At 37.2% G+C, this 14,190-nt stretch overlaps 1 protein-coding gene and 1 non-coding gene across 3 annotated transcripts in view; one reads left to right on the top strand and one right to left on the bottom strand.

Annotated features, from left to right (window-relative positions):
• PURG (purine rich element binding protein G) overlaps positions 1-14,190 on the bottom strand; it is a 50,516-nt gene that overhangs the window by 19,628 nt on the left and 16,698 nt on the right. The window lies entirely within an intron of this gene.
• Positions 10,348-10,454, top strand: LOC139032664 (U6 spliceosomal RNA). Its single transcript, XR_011485243.1, has one exon. It is a non-coding gene; the product is annotated as a U6 spliceosomal RNA (small nuclear RNA).

The following is a 14,190-nucleotide window of genomic DNA, read 5'->3' as shown; positions in this document are numbered from 1 at the left end:
CCCATAAAATTAAGAAAGTGCCCGTTGGGGGTGCTTTTCGTATGACTTAGTGTTCTGCAACCTCTTTCTGGTTCTGCTGCTCCTCACTTTAGAATCTTAAGGGTGGACATGGGATGGATAGGTAAGGACTAAGCCAAAGGCCAGTTAAAGTCTCTCCTTTGTTTAGTTACATCTGAATTCAGACTCCTCTTTGGCAAGAATAGGATTCTCTTAAAAAAGACAACAGCAGATCTATTGGTACACAATTGACGATGGCACACCAGAATCACAGTATTACCTTTGCTTAAATATATTGCCGCTCCCCAGAATCTCAATGACTCTTTGCTTAAAATGGTAAAATTTAGGAATTTCCTAAATTTTTCCCTGGCGGTCCAGAAGTTAAGACTCCACACTTCCAATGCAGGGGACACAGGTTTGATCCTTGGTTGGGGAACTAAGATCCCACATACTAAGTGACCAAAAAACAAAAAAATCTCTATGCCAGAGGTGATAGTTATACAACTCTCTACATATACCAAAGATAACTGAATTGTGCAAGTAAAGCAAGTGAATTGTATGGTATGTTAATTATAATTCAAAAAATTAAAAAACAAATAAAATGGCAAAATTTTGGTAAATTCAATTAGAACTTTCAGAAAAACAAAAATGCAATCTGGATGTTGTTTTCATTGTATCCATTCTCTTTTCATAAATTATGGACCAATGTGAGTTTCCAGGAATAAAACTGAGTTCATAAGGTTTACATTATATATTACATTATATAATTTATATTATATATTACATTATATAATTTTAAAAGTGTGTACAAGCAACTGAGGCATCACCATACTAATAAACAATGAAAGCATTCCTTCCTGCATGTTTGGATAATAGAGATATCATAAGAAGTATCTCCTAGTCTGGAATTATTTTTCACATTACTTTCTGAGCTCAAAACAGAGCTATAAAGTTAAAAAAAAAAGCAGTAACCATTCACTGGCTACTGAATTGTTGAACTGCACAAGCCCATCACCTCTGTTTTTAATAGAATAATAGGATAATTTAGGGTCTCTCAAAAGAGTACAAATATAACTAAGGTAGGAGAGTAGTCTGAATGTTAAGAGCACTATCATTTAATATTAATATTAGCAGATATTTTGTCCCCTCCATCCTTACTAGAGGGTTGCTGCCATGATTTAATTAAGACAGAAAAGATCTGCTTATTTTTCGCCTGTTTAAAAAAAGCATCATTAGCAATAAAAAGGAAATATAAAATTCAACAACAGGGATGGTCCTGAAACTAGTAGGTTGAGTGAAGGAAATCAAACACAAAAAATATTTGTTAACTTATATGAAATTCCAGAATAGATGAAAGTGACTTATGGGATGAGAAATCAGACTGGTGACTGCTTCTGGAACTCAGGATGGGGGGACAGTGTGCGTGGTGACTGGGAAGGGATACGTGGGAGCTGGCGTGAGAAAAATATTCTATGTCTTAATACTTGCCCAAACTGACTGACTGGTATAAGAAGAAGTATATACAAATTAAACTTGAATATAAAACGTTCAACAGCATTACAACTAAGCAAAATATACCCGCTGAAGAACCATCGTGAAGGTTGGTATTATTTCTCTTTTTTCATGTCAAAACTTCTACCCTCACCATGCCCCATAGACAGCAACATATCCCAGAATGGGGTCTATGAGGTACTCTGCAGATGACATGGATTTTGTATCAGACAGGCTCTTTGTAACTGGAGAAAAATTAAGACACATTCTTTTATGGTCCATAGTAAATGTGTCTTTATACCCAAGAAAAGGTATAAAACACCTTATGTTTCAAATACGCCATAGAATTGGGACTTCCCTGGCAGTCTAGTGGTTAAGATTCCACGCTGCCCATGCAGAGGGCAGGGGTTTGATTCCTGGTCGGGGAACTAAGATCCAGGATGCTCCACCTGGTATGGCCAAGCAAGCAAAAAAACCCCTAGAATGTGAAAGGTTTTCCAAGTCAGATTTATTCAGGTAAATACTAATTTTTACACACAGAAAAAAAAAATCAATAAAATTTTGGCTCAAATGCTTAAGAGCCATCATGGTAGTACGGCTTACTACAAGCCTTCAAGCCGGTTCTGGTTCCCCAAGGAAGCATGAATGCAGGTGGAGCAGTAGTGACCACTAGTATCTAAAGGAGGTTGATGAACTTAAAACATTTAGGTGGGAAGGAAACAAAATTTCATCTCATGCTGTGGTGGCGGTGAAGTTGCTAAGTCGCGTCAGACTCTGGGACCCCATGGACGGTAGCCCACCAGGTTCCTTTGTCCATGGGGTTTCCCAGGCAAGAATACTGGAGTGGGCTGCCATTTCCTTCTCCATTACCTTGTGCTGCCTGGAGCATAATCAAGCGTATACAGTACGCCGCATTTTAAGACCACTTAAATGCCACTGGCTGGGGTCTAATTTTTAATGATTAGCTCATCATTTCAAATCTAAGCGGCCAAGCTCATTGACTTTAAAGAGGTGACAATCAGAGGTAAAATATTCAAGGAATTCCCAATTTCCTATAGAAATAATCTTATTACACTACTGGACAATTCTAAAAATAAAGTGAAGAAGTTCTACCAGTTCTGAGAAGAAAAGAGTAATATCCTGACATATCCTGAAGAGAATTTATGTTTCTAGTGATGCCAACTATCCATGGGCAAAATTAAGACCGTGAAGAAAACCAGATACTTATTTCTCCAAATTATTTCTTGTTTTAATTCCATTTCTAACCCACCAAAGGCTTGTGCTGTCCTAAACTGACGTGTTATACAAAGGCATCTAAAATATCTAATTTAAATGCTATTCATTTCCACCAGAGTAGAGGGAAGAAATGGAAAAAGTAAGCCATTTCCCTAGCACAATGCCTGCCGGTAGGAGGAACTCAATAAGGATTCGTGGAATCAATGAATGAATGCTTTCATTTCCTGGAACTATCATTTCTTACCTCACACAATGACTTCTTACTATACATTAAAACTTCAGTGTGATTGAAAAGGAAAAACATAGGCACATACTTAGTAAAAAAAAAAAAGTAATTCTCTGGGGGCTTCCATGGTGGTCCAGTAGTTAGGACACTGTGCTTCTCCTGCAGGGGGCATGGGTTCAATCCTGGTTGGGGAAGTAAGATCCCACATGCCACACAGTGTGGCCAAGTAAGTTTAAAAAATTAAATAAAATGAAAGTAATGCTCTGAAACCCTTAAGTCCCACATCATTATCGCTATTGCTATTGTTGACCCAAAAAGTTGTATAAATATACACTGATGTAACTAGAAAACCACAACAATAAATCGATACATGATAACCTAGATGTTTAGCTATAAAAAATTTCCTTTTAAAAACTCAGTTGACACTAAAGGACACCATTTGCTTCTCTAGAAGTGAAAGTGAAAATGAAGTTGCTAAGTCATGTCTGACTCTTTGCCATCCCATGGACTGTAGCCCACAGGCTCCTCGGTCCACGCGATTTTCCAGGCATGAATACTGGAGTGGGTTGCCATTTCCTTCTCCAGGGGATCTTCCCAACCCAGGGATCGAACCCAGGTCTCCTGCATTGTAGGCAGCCACTTTACCATCTGAGCTACCAAGGAGGAGTCTTTTCTAGAGGCAATGATAAAAACTTACATAATTAATATCATGGGTAGTTGTATGATGCTTCAGATAAATATTTTCTGAGATAGTGAGAGGTTTAAAGGTTCATAAGCACCAAAGAAAATCAGAATGCCAGGTGCTAGTAGAAGAAATATAGTCCAAGATGATATAAAATGAGGAAAAGCTCAGTATTAGAATGATGGTCTGTAGGAGCCTCTTTATGACGGTAACTGGGACCTCAATTATAACGGTTACTTTCTGGTTAAATAAGGGTTAGAGTGTGTGTCAACGATCAAACAGCTATTTTTCAGAAGAAAAAAAATGACTCACAAATATGATCTTGTTTTAATAGCTTTCAACTTTACAATAAAGAGGTGAGAGAAGTCTTGTAGCTGAGAGAAAACAAATGCATATTCTAAATGAATCACATATACCATCTCCAAGATTTTGAAGCAAAATAATAGAGAAGTAGGTATTAGGTAGTGGGAAGACCATTTAATAAGGTTTAGTTCAAGTTCTGAAATGATTAGTTAAGTGATTTTGAACAAGACATCTAATATCTTTAATGTTTTTCCTATCTGGTTTAAGAGACTCAGGTTCGATCCCTGGGTCGGGAAGATTCCCTGGAGTAGGAAACGTCCACCCACTCCAGTATCCTTGCCTGGAGAATCCCAAGGACAGAGGAGCCTGATGGTTGCAGAGTGGGACACAATTGAAGTGACTTGGCACAGCATAGCACATAAAATGAAGGTGTTACATCACTGCAAAGATTCCTTTGTTGACTGGGGGGTGGGGTGGGGGGAAGTTGAGGCAGATTAAGACGAGAAAATCCTAAATTGTCAAGTCACTAAGGATACTTACACGAATACTAGGAAACAGGTGATTATAATCCTTTTAGTTGTGGGGCAACTGGCCCCAAATTATGCAAACTGCCAAATGACCATCTTCTAACAAAAGTCAAGCAGAACATTTCTGTTTTCCTCCAGCAATGAAACCTTGGTTTCATACTTCCTTGTCTGCAGTTAGATTATTCATTTTCTTAATGGCGTCTTTTGATGAGCAGAAAATTTTAATTTTGGTGAAGTCTAGTTTTTTTTTCTTTCATAAAAGTTAGTGCTTTTTGTTTCCTGTCCAAGAAATTTCTGCCTACACAGTTGTTGGCTTTTATATTTTACTGAAAACAACTTCAATAGATTTTAACTAACCCAACTCCCTTGTTGCAGCTATACCTGACTTGAGAGTTACTCTGGTAAAAGGAAACTTCCACTTCCTTCCAATTTTGCATACTTTTGATCTACTTCCTGGAGAACCATCCACTTTAAGAGTTGGGAAGAATTAATAATGAGGTTAGTAAGTTTATTAAATGCTTATTATGTGACAGAAACTTTGCTAACAGCTTTATGTATCTTGAAAGTGAAAGTGAAGTCACCCCTTTGTGTCCGACTCTTTGTGACCTCATGGAGTGTAGCCTACCAGGCTCCTCCATCCATGGAATTTTACAGGCAAGAATACTGGAATGGGTTGCCATTTCCTTCCCTAGGATATCTTCCTGACCCAGGGATTGAACCTGGGTTGCTGGCATTGCAGGCAGACAGACGCTTTACCCTCTGAGCCACCAGGGAAGTTCAGCTTAGCCACCTAAGCTTATCTATCTTAGGATGCTGAATTTTCTTTAAGAGCATTTTGGCTGACTATAGGTTCTGTGAGGCAAGGAACCTTATCTGTTTGTTATTGATACATCCTTTGGTCCAGCACAGTGAGTCGTTATAAACAGAAAGCTGATTGAATAAATTCTCACACTGATTCTAAAAAGGTATACAATTTGTCCCAAATTACACAGTATGTGACAAAATTTGATCTTGAACCCAGGACTGGCTGACATGAAAGTCTGTTCTATACTCTTTATCATTCTCTTCTAGACTACTGACACTGCCTGATAACTCTGTGGGGAACCAGTATCTAGAAATACAGCTGAAATTATTGCCATAGTTTAAGGGGGTGGACAAAATGCACTAAAATTATTTTATTCCTCTGAAAGCAAAAAGCAAACATGGATTTTTTTCATGATAATCCTAGGTATACTGACCTTCTTATATTTATAGCAATGTGACTATTTATGCAGATTGAGCCACAGAAGTTTTATGGCCACAGAAATATATGCAGAGATAAATTCAATCTCCAGGTGAGAATTTAGAATTCAGCCTGCTAATTCCTCAGTGAGGCTGCAAGTGAAAGTGAAAGTCGCTCAGTGATGTTCAACTTTTGCAACCCCATGAACTGTATGTCCATGGAACATGGAACATTCTGGCCTGGAGACAGGCCAGAATACTGGAGTGGATAGCCTTTCCCTTCTCCAGGGGATCTTCCCAACCCAGGAATCAAACCCAGGTTTCCCACATTGCAGGCAGATTCTTTACCAGCTGAGCCACAGGGGAAGCCCAAGAATACTGGAGTGGGTAGCCTATCCCTTCTCCAGGTGATCTTCCCAGCTCAGGAATCGAACCAGGGTCTCCTGCTTTGCAGGCGGATTCTTTACCAGCTGAGCTACAGGGAAGCCCCTGTGAGGCTACAAAACCATGGTTAACTGGGAATGCTGGGACAATTCATTTATTCACTGGAACTTCCTAGTCAACAGTTTTAACCACAATGCTCTTGAGCCTGTTGAAATTCAAATATTCCTAGTATGTATGATTATTTTGATTTTCTGCTTCAATAAATATAACACAGTGAACATGATAAAATTTTGTGTGTGGGTAAAGAAGATTACTGCACTGTTAACTATTATAATGATGTAATGGAAGAAGATGTGGGTTCTTGAATTAATTTGCTAAAAACTTGGAACATCTGTTTCAAATGGGTTTCCAAAAAAGCCTGCTTCCAACTTATTATGTGATCATTTATCTCTTGTTCATGAGCGTGTCCGGAAAAAAAATCTACCGGTTGACTTTTAATTACTAATTGAATTTATTGTGCAAATAAGGTAGTTTTCTCTCTTAAATCCTCCAAATAACATTGTTTGAAGGCTACAATGCAACGCAATGCCATGATAAGACTCAAGTCTACAGGAAGGGATTTGTATTCTAGTCAATAGGATCCAGTTCTGGGAGGTTCACTAAGGTGGGGAGCTCAGGAAAGAGGGTCAAATTCTCAGTAACTAGTGGCTGAATCTAGGCAGGTGGTTTCTGTATAGACATGCACACCGATATAAAGATTTGACATGCCTTCCGCCAGGGCCAAAATAGACAAAAAATTCAGTGCAGAACTGCACCTACAGATGTAACAAAAACAGGAAAGTAGCTAGAATGCATTAAAAAAATATTTTATTTAGCTATAAAAAGCATGTACTTAATTTGAACAAATTTTAAACTTACCATTTAAAATTTCTATAGTTTTATTATGAAGGCTTCAACAAGCCATGGGCTCCTTATAAACCTTGGTTACTTTAGTAGATCACTAAGTGATTTACAGCAAACTGTTTAACCTGCCTGGACCTGTTTTCTTCATCTGTTAAATGAGGTTAATGATACTGATCTAAAGTCATCTGAATTAGTATTTTCATCAGGATGAAATGAGATCCAATATATGAAAGAACTTTGAAAAATGTCAAGTTACATGAAAATTATTATAATTTAAAAATCCCATAATTTTTTTTAACATTGAATTAGAAAATATTTTAGCAGCAATGGCCATTTATAGAAAAACTTTCAGGATAAATGAATCTTTTGTGCCAAAAAATAATTGAATTTATCCATTAACAGCTCTTCATTGCAATGAGTCTACAGTGAAAATTATTACCACTTGTGATTTACACAGACACAGTTGAATCAGGTTTACTGCATTCAGCTAAGACATCGGTGAGTAATTCATAGTTAAGAACATGGATGGATTTTGTGTATCAATCTAGACATATGGAGAGAAAAGGAGTGCATGAAGATATCATATACATGATGAGAATGAAATTAAAGTGAAGATGAATAAAAGATCTGGGGCAGGGAGGACAAATATGTGACCTGAAAGTTACTACTCCTTGTCTTCCTCATCCTCTACCCAGCTCAACCCCATGGACACACAGAAGTCACAGTGGTCTTAGGATGAGCCTGCCTGGGACTCCACAATCTCCAACTTTAGAGCTCAGGAAGTCATCACCATTTGAACACAGCATATGAGATGAATCAGAATCATTATTTTCATCCCAGGACATCAAAAGAGACTTGGAATGGAAAACTGAAAAAGACACATGTATCCCATTGTTCATCACAGCACTATTTACCATAGCTAGAACATGGAAGCAACCTAGATGTCCATCGACAGTTGAATGGGTAAAGTAGTTCTGGTACATACACATAATATAATATTACTCAGCCATAAAAAGGAATGCATCTGAGTCAGTTTTAATGAGATGCATGAACCTAGAACCTATTATACAGAGTGAAGTAAGTCAGAAAGACAAAGATAAATATCGTATTCTAACGCATATATATGGAATCTAGAAAAATGGTACAGAAGAATTTATTTACAGGGCAGCAGTGGAGAAACAGACATAGAGAATAGACTTATGGACATGGGGAAAGGGGAGGAGAGGGTGAGATGTATGGAAAGAGTAACACGGAAACTTACATAACCATATTTAAAATAGAGAGCCAATGGGAATTTGCCGTATGGTTCAGGAAACTCAAACAGTGGCTCCTGTATCAACCTAGAGGGGTGGGATGGGGAGGGAGATGGGAGGGAGGTTCAAAATGGAGGGGATATGTGTACATCTATGCCTGATTCATGTTGAGGTTTGACAGAAAACACCAAAATTCTGTAAAGCAATTATCTTTCAATTAAAAAATTAATTAAAAAAAGACAGACTTGGAATGGAGAAAACAGATATTGTTTAAAGTAGTATCATTGTAGTTCTCTAAATTGGCATCAATGAAATATATCCTAAGTACCATAATGCAGATGCAATCTAGATGCAGATCATTCATCACATTTAGAGAATAAATTGTTCAAGGGAAAAGTACATACAACTTTTATAACAGCTCCAAACATACTTATATTTACCAATACAAGGCCAGGCCTGTGGCAGATAATCAGATGGGTATCCAGTGAATGGAAAAAAATGACAGATTGATGAGGCTCCAACAGTTGCTTTGAATCAAATAACTTTGGACATGGCCCACTTCAAGCTAATGGCAGTGGAATATTATTCTTTCATAAAGCACTGTATCTTGAGTTCTTAGCGAAAGGGCTGGCACAGAGAAGCCACTTAATACTCACTGAATGAATACAAGAACAGGATCATTTATCTATTAAGCAAGGGACAAAATATTTCTGAAGTAAAATTTAGGATGGGCAGGAAACCAAAGATCTCATATGCTACAAGATTTGTGAGTCAGTTTTTGGAATAAGATGGCATAGTATTTCTTATCAGGTTTTAAATGATCACTTTCATTCCCACTTGTCATCATTCTGATTTGTCTGTTAAGTACTATGCTCTTCAGGCAACAAGATTTCAAAGGCAAAACAGGAATAGAAACGCTTGTGATTAAACGAAGAGGGATGATTTTAGTCATCAGCCCAGGGCAAGGTGTAGAGGGGAATAAAAAAGAGGAAGAAAAAACAGCCTCTGGTTTTAAACTTAAATTCAAGTTAAGGAGATGGGATTTCTGTACAGGAAAGTTAAGTTTAAATTTTTAAATATATTTAATTATGTTCTAGGTTGTGTTTAAAAAAAACCTTTTGGAACTAGAAGAATGGCCTGTGTTTTTAGTATATAGGACCAAAAGATAAGTCTACACTTTATTAAAGCAACTGTAACTAAACATGAAGGATGCCAAGAAAGAAAGGATGATCAATTAATGTCAGATGAAATGGATAAGATGTGGAGAAAATAAGAAAAGGCCACAGAAGGAAGTTGAAGGTAACTTTAGAAGTTTCATGACCCCATGGATAGAGAAATTGAAAGGTTCTTCTGATCCAATGCCCACACTGATGGATAAACAAGCTGGGGGGTCCACAGCAGTGAAATGACCTGCTGTAAGCCTACCTCGGGCCTTCCCAGGTGGCTCAGTGGTAAAGAATCCATCTGCCAGGCAGGAGACTCAGGGTTCAATCTCTGGGGCAGGACGATCCCCTGGAGAATCCAATATTCCTGCCTGAAAAATCCCATGGACAGGGGAGCCTGGTGGGCTACAATCCATGGGGCCACAGAGTCAGTCATGACTTAGCAACTAAACAACAAACTTATCTTGAAAACGCCAGAGCTGGGGCTTTCGAATGATAACATACAACACAGCATTCTCAGCCTCTGCACCACACCTCTGCATATCAGGACAGCAAAGGTGAGACCTTAGGATTCTTTAAAGTCCATGAATGCTTGAAATAATAGTCCAAATAACACACATCTGAAATTTTTTTTGCTTTATAAATAATAGCACAAATATAGTGAGTAATTTGGCACCCACAGTCATTTTACAGTTATTTTTGAAACAAAATTATTAAAACAAGCCTGTCATGTTAGAATTGAATTACTTAAATCTAATAATCAAATTTCATGTTTATCTAAAATGAAGTTTTTCCACATAAATCGTAAGTTTCCATCAAAGTGTAGATTTTCTATAATATGTCTCATGTCAGAAGCAAATGACCTAATAATCAAATTTCATGTTTATCTAAGATTAATTCTTTCCACATAAATCGTAAGTTTCCATCCAAGTGTAGATTTTCTATAATATGTCTCAGATCAGTGCTCACTTCCGCAGCACATATACTAAAATTGGAACGATACAGAGAAGATTAGCACGGTCCCTGCCCAAGGATGACATACAAATTCGTGAAGCGTTCCATATTTTTTCACGAACCTATGGTCACCTTATCTTCTACAAAGGAGGCAAGGATATACAGTGGAAAAAAGACAACCTCTTTAACAAGTGGTGTTGGGAAAACTGGTCAACCACTTGTGAAAGAATGAAACTAGAACACTTTCTAACACCATACACAAAAATAAACTCAAAATGGATTAAAGATCTAAATGTAAGACCAGAAACTATAAAACCCCTAGAGGAGAACATAGGCAAAACACTCTCTGACATAAATCACAGAAGGATCCTCTATGACCCACATCCCAGAATATTAGAAACAAAAGCAAAAATAAACAAATGGGACCTAATGAAACTTAAAAGCTTTTGCACAACAAAGGAAACTATAAGCAAGGTGAAAAGACAGCCCTCAGACTGGGAGAAAATAATAGCAAACGAAGCAACAGACAAAGGATTAATCTAAAAAATATACAAGCAACTCCTCCAGCTCAACTCCAGAAAAATAAATGACCCAATCAAAAAATGGGCCAAAGAACTAAACAGACATTTCTCCAAGGAAGACATACAAATGGCTAAAAAACACATGAAAAGATGCTCAACATCACTCATTATCAGAGAAATGCAAATCAAAACCACAACGAGGTACCATTACACGCCAGTCAGGATGGCTGCTACCCAAAAGTCTACAAGCAATAAATGCTGGAGAGGGTGTGGACAAAAGGGAACCCTCTTACACTGTTGGTGGGAATGCAAACTAGTACAGCCACTATGGAAAACAGTGTGGAGATTTCTTAAAAAGCTGGAAATAGAACTGCCATATGACCCAGCAATCCCACTTCTGGGCATACACACCAAGGAAACCAGATCTGAAAGAGACACGTGCACTCCAATGTTCATCGCAGCACTGTTTATCATAGCCAGGACATGGAAGCAACCTAGATGCCCATCAGCAGACGAATGGATGAGGAAGCTGTGGTACATAGACACCATGGAATATTACTCAGCCATTAAAAAGAATTCATTTGAATCAGTTCTAATGAGATGGATGAAACTGGAGCCCATTATACAGAGTGAAGTAAGCCAGAAAGATAAAGACCATTACAGTATACTAACACACATATATGGAATTTAGAAAGATGGTAACGATAACCCTATATGCAAAACAGAAAAAGAGACACAGATGTATAGAACAGACTTGTGGACTCTGTGGGAGAAGGCGAGGGTGGGATGTTTCACGAGAACAGCATCGAAACATGTATATTATCTAGGGTGAAATGGATCACCAGCCCAGGTTGGATGCATGAGACAAGTGCTCGGGCCTGGTGCACTGGGAAGACCCGGAGGAATCGGGTGGAGAGGGAGGTGGGAGGGGGGACCGGGATGGGGAATGCATGTGTATCCATGGCTGATTCATGTCAATGTATGACAAAGACTACTACAATATTGTAGTAGTTAGCCTCCAACTAATAAAAAAAAAAATATGTCTCAGATCAGAAGCAAATTACCTAGTGAAGGTACTGCTTGAATCCCAGCTTGGCACATCAGTAAATGTAATATTGGGAGTCTTTTTCCAAAAATGAGTCAAACAGTAAATGGTAGTGATTAACAAACCAAATTGCACATAGTTACCTAATGACCAAAAGATCCTTAAATAAGAGTACTGTTTAGCTATGTTTAAAAAATATTAAAAACTAGTTTTAATTATTATAAGTTACACATGCAGTACTAATTCTAAGTAGTTTAATATTGTAACTGATAAAGTAAACAGCTGTCAAAAAGAAAAAAAAGGCTCAGAACTTGGGGGAATTTTCAGACTGGAGTTTACCACATTAAAGATTCCCAACTGGCAAAACATTAATGCCTGCCTAGCTTATGTTAGAGACTACAAAGAGAGGAGAGATTAACTTCTAGGTTGTTAACAGCATGTGCCCTGAAGATTACATGACACAAAGAGAAGTTCTGTGTTTGTGGGATGACAGTGGTGGGCAATAGAGAAAGATCATAAATAGTGATGGGAGTTCCCTGGCAGTCCAATGGCAATCCAGTGATTAGGACACAGCACTTTCACTCCCGAGGGTCCAAGTTCAATCCCTGGTGGGGGAACTAAGATTCCACAAGGTGCACAGTGTGGCCAAATTATATATATAGTGATGGGAGCACTGCAAAGAAAAAAAATAATTGCTTAGTATGTTACTGAACCAGATGCACTCCAACTCTTTCATTAAATCTTTTCAACTCAAATTTTTTTTCCGCTTATTGAGAAAACATTTTTAATAGAAATCAAAGGAGTAACAAAATTCAATTTCAAGGAATTTTCTTTGAAATAATTTCGTTGCAACATATCATTAAAGAAAAATCTAGGTGCTACAAAAAGTATGGAGATAAAACTCATGATAAATTGGTATTATAAATTGTTAAATTAATAAAATGAAGATTCAGTTATCATTATTCAAGAATCATGATCAATTAGTTTTTGTGCCAGTTCCAAGATATTTATTTTTTTTTAATGGCTGCCCTGCACAGTATGTGGTATTAGCTTTCAATCAGGGATTGAACCCATATCCCCTGCATTGGAAGTGTGAAGTCTTAACCACTGGTCCACTACATAAGTCCCAGTTACAAGATAATTTAAGCCAAAAAAATTAATTTTTTTCCTTATGTCAAGAACATAAGCATAATTCTTATAGCATTTCTGGTTATTTAGATGGATACTGCTTTATTGATTTCTTGAAAAATTTTAATAACAGAGTAAAAGAAACTTTTTGAGGAAAAACCTTAAGAGTTTTGAAAATGTTTCTTGGGTTGAGTTTTTTCTCAACTGCCAATGATTTTGAAAATAGCATGTGAGACACTTCACTTGCAGAAAATGTATTTTTATTTATAGCTATTCCCCCAAAATTATGTTTGTAATAAAGCTACTTAAAGCTAAACAGTTTCATATTGTACTAAGCAAAGATTCTGAAATCACCTAGTGAACATCAACACTGTCAAAAGCAGAAAAATTTTCAATCTATTATATTATACAAGTAAATTTTCAATCTATTATGTATACAAGTATATATTATACAAGTAATCTATTATACAAGAATTGTCTAGAAGAAGACAATTCTAGGATGTACATAGGAAAAGTCTAGGAAATTCCAGGATTTAGCCTAATTGCACTGGTAACTCTAACTTCAAACTTTCAACAAACAGGCACAAAGATTCCACTGGAATCCTCTCAGTCTCAGGAAGAATAAAGGGTTACCTTTCCCTGTAAATTGTTTCCAGAATAAAATATCCTCATTCACAGTCACCCAAAGATTATAAGGAGCTCTTAATAGAAGCATAATTATCCTGTGATTGTATATCTTTTTGCATGAGGATTATAACAATAAAGAGTATATAAGGATTCTACTTGGAAAGCTAAGTAGCAATAATTATAAACTCATTATTGATGGAAGAACGGTTAAGGAAATATCTTGCTTATTGAGAAAAAAGGTTGAGAAGACAGCAGAATGGGGGTTGCAAGGAGATGGGGATGGTAGGATGAGGAATGTTTAATGGGTAGAGAGTTTCAGTTTTGGAAGATGAAAAAGTTTCAGAGATTGGTTGTATAACAAGGTGAATATATTTAAACACCAATGAACTATATACTTTGAAGTGGTTAAGGTAGTACATTTCTTGTTATGTACTGTTTTAAACACACATAAACACAAGTTGAGCAAGATCAGAAGGGAGGAATTCAGACTGATTAAGGATATGTTTTTCTACTTCTAACAAATTGTAAG

This window comes from Odocoileus virginianus, chromosome 32 (genome assembly GCF_023699985.2).
Source record: "Odocoileus virginianus isolate 20LAN1187 ecotype Illinois chromosome 32, Ovbor_1.2, whole genome shotgun sequence".
Classification (NCBI taxonomy): domain Eukaryota; kingdom Metazoa; phylum Chordata; class Mammalia; order Artiodactyla; family Cervidae; genus Odocoileus; species Odocoileus virginianus.
Note: the sequence above shows the minus strand (reverse complement) of the source record. Positions and strands in the feature narration are given on the sequence as shown.